We start from the raw sequence: 3761 nt of genomic DNA on the forward strand, positions 1-3761 counted from the left end.
AATAGAAGAAGAGAGAGAAACACAAGACAGAAAGGAGAGACCAAAATCATTGTATTGGGTGTCTCTGTTTTCTCTTTGTGTTGTCAAGGATGATTTATTTAATCATCTTGATTTAGAAGACTTTCAGTGTCAGCAGGCAGTCTTTTTTATTACTCTTGTCTTCTGCTGGTCTTCCTGGGGCCTCTTATATTTCCATCAAGCTATTGGCATTCCGTCTGAACCAATAGCAGACAGAGATCTCTTTCTTGGATATGGAGCACAGTATATTCTACCTTGGATCAGAGATGAAGAATTATAGTTGTTTAGAATCAAGAGAGATGTTGAAAGATGTTCTAGCCCACCCTTATTTTCATTTTGACCTATAGACACTGTGGTGTATCTGCTTAGTGGCAAAGTTGAGACAAGGACCCAGGTCTTCTCTCACTGAATCCATTACTTATGCCATATTATGTGCTTGCATTGACTCATTTTTTCACTCAATATTTATTGAGTATCTATTATATTTTAGGCACAGCTCTAGGCAATGGGAGAGGAGCAACACAGACATGTTTTCTGTGTTAGGTGTCTCCTCCACTAGAGGTGGTAAGAATATAATCCTATATAATCTTTTTACAATCTCTAATGGAGAAGACACCTAATCAGTCTTGCAGTGTAGTACAAAGAGAGGCACCCAACCCCTTTGGTAGGGGAGATCAGGGATAACTTCTTGGAAGAAGTGATGTTTAAAAACTGATGAGCAAGTAGGAGTTTGCTAAAGGAAAGGTAGAGAGTGTCTCAAAAAGAGCAAAGAGTACCTGCAAAGCCCCCAGACGGACAAGAGTGGTGGTGTATTTGAAGAACCAAAAGAAGTTCACAGTGAAGAGGTAAGCAGGGCCCAGATTAGGGGGCGAGTCCTTGTAGGTCATTCTGCAGAATGTGGACTTCATTCTGAAGGCAGCGGAGATCTGTTGAAAGGTTTAAGCAAGATTTTAACATCATCAGAATTGCATTTGAGAAAGCTCACTCTCACTGCCATGTGGTGAAGGGGCTGGAGGTGAGCAAGACTGAGGAAGAGAGACCAGTCAGGAGGCTCTGTGATAACCCAAATGAGAGAGGACAATGGCTTAGACTAACTTTGTTGCAGAGTAGATAGAAAGAATTGAGCAGATTTCAGAGATATGCCTGCAATGAATTGACCATGGGAGATGGTGAACCAAATGGGGGCCATATCCTGGGATGGGCCCATAGTCAGAGAATGAGATCTGAAGAGTAAGGATGTAAAGATGGAGTCGATGGTCTACATGTTGGTAGTGAAGTGCCTTTTGGACTCACACACACATCTTGAGCTGACATACCAAGTAGATATCTTCTTGGGCTGAATTGTGTTCTCCCCAAATTCATATATTGAAATACTAAACCCCAGTACCCCAGAATGTGACTGTATTTGGAGATGGGGCCTTTAAAGAGGTGGTTAAGTTAAAATGAGGCAGTTAGGGTGGGCCCTAATCTACTCTGATTGGTGTCTATATAAGAAGAGGAAATTTGGACACACAAAAAGACACCAGGGATGTGCACACACTCAGAAAAGACCATGTGAGGACATAGTGTAAAGTGTGGCTCACTGTAAGCCAAAGAGAGGCCTCAGGAGAAACTAAACCTGCTAACACCTTGATCTTGGACTTCTAGCCTCGGGAACTGTGTGACAGTAAATTTACATTGTTTAAGCTACCCAGTCTGTTGGGTTTTGTTATGGAAGCTGTAGCAAAGTAATAACAATGTCTCAGACAAGTTAAAAATTTATTTCCTCTTCCAACTAATTCTCCTTAGATAGAGATATCCACAGGCAGTTGGATATAGGAGTCTGCAGAGGGAGCCTAAAGTTACAGCTTTGAAGTCCTCTGCATATAGATGTCACTGAAGCTATTAGAGAATGGAATTACCCACAGTGTGTGGGTAGAAAAGAGAGGAGGGCTTAGGCCTGAATGCTGAAAAAGGCCATCATTTCAGGACCAGTCAGAGAGGCAGGGGAAATCCAGCTCCCACGGGAGCCGAGGGAAGGGAGTGATCAAGGGTGTCAGAGGCTGAGAGGCTGGGGAGAGTGAGTGGTAAGTTTAGGAAGTGCCTTTGGGGGAGTGGTGGAAAGGAAGCTAGACTGCTGGGTTGAGGAGTGGGAGATAAGGAGCTGGAAATGGGGGGATGGACTTAGCTTATAAGAAGTTTGTGGGTGGGAAAATTGACATTCAGAGCAGAGCCTGGACTGGGGCTGAGGAAAAAAAAAATCTTTTTTTTTTTTTTTTAATCATGAGACATTCGAGCAAGCTTAGAAGCCAATTAAAAAGGGGATGGCTCACTGTTCAAGTGAGAGGAGATAATCAGTAGAGTCTAGTCTCCAAGGTTGGAGCTGAGGGCTATACCACCCTGGTCGAGAGCTGGGCCTCGTGTAGGAGAAGGAAAAGGGAAACCCAAGTCAGATGCAGGGGCTGAGCCCCTTCTGGTTACCTTCTTTATCTCTGACAGCAAGGAGAAGTCATCTCTAAAGAATATGGTAGATGTCCTGTAACAGATTTGAGGAGTTTGGAGACAGTCTCCCTGACTAATGCAAGGTATAGAGGGAATGCAGACTCCACTATGAGCCGACCATTGCAGGTGTTTTATAAACACGATTGAAAATAATCTGATATAATTATCCTTATTTTACAGATGAGAAATGAAGGGCTCCAGAGGTCAAGATTCTGCCCAAAGTTACAAAGTTTGTAAGTGCCTCAGGAAGGATTTAAACCCAGAATCCTTAACGCCTTGGCCCTACGCTCTTAACACAGTGTCCTCCCCAGCCTGTACTCCATCAAACTAGTAGATTCTTTGGTAGGCTAACAATTTGTCTACCCTGCAAACCTATACATGTTTGTGACTTACTCTGGGTTTATTTGAGGAGGAGTTGAAGTCTGTGTACAGGAAGGGTAGAAAAGAAGGACTCAGTTGTCCCAACGTGCACAGTCATCTTGGTGCAACTCAAGGCCTGGGGTTAATTGAACCCACCCTTCTTGAGAAGGCAGTTCACAGGGTCGCATCTGGAATTTGATGCTTGCCTGGGGGGCGGGGGTTCAGGAGTGGATTCTGAGAATGGGAGGCAGTGGGGGCCCCTCCACATCCTCCCAACCTGGTGGCTTATCAAATTGTAGATGCTGCTTTATTTACAAATGGTTTAAGTTTGAAAAGTAGTTCCTAAATCCATTTGCGTGTAAGTCTAACCAGACATTTATTAAACAAGCCACCACCACACCACTAGTGGGGTGATTGTCCTCTGTCATATAGCTTTGTTTCTGTCTATCCAGGAAAATTTAGAGGTGAGTAGCATTTGTGTTCTTTCTAGCCATGTATAGTGACTTCCCTAAAAAGAGTTCTGGAACATTCCAAGTTTTTCCTCCTCCTTGTTACATTCCCAGTGACATTTTAGTGCCTTTGTGATATTTTAGCACTGTAGACCAGTGTCCTGGGCAGTTGTCCGACTGAACCGCCCCCCAGGCCAGCTCTGGCTATACTGTGCCTCAATTTCTCAGAGAGTGTCAAATAATAGACCTGACTTGTTTTGTACGTGTAGGTGATTCATTGCTGAAATTATGTAAGTCTCATGCTGTAAGAACCTATTAGCATTGCCATAATTATGTTTCTGTGAATTACTCATGGTTTGTCAGGCCACAGGATGTTTAGCATGGGAAATGATGAGGTGCTACCTTGATTGTATCTGAGAAAGTTTTATTTTCTCACCGTGGATATTTCTATAG

The sequence above is a fragment of the Pteropus vampyrus genome, unplaced genomic scaffold (genome assembly GCF_000151845.1).
Source record: "Pteropus vampyrus isolate Shadow unplaced genomic scaffold, Pvam_2.0 Scaffold242, whole genome shotgun sequence".
Lineage (NCBI taxonomy): Eukaryota > Metazoa > Chordata > Mammalia > Chiroptera > Pteropodidae > Pteropus > Pteropus vampyrus.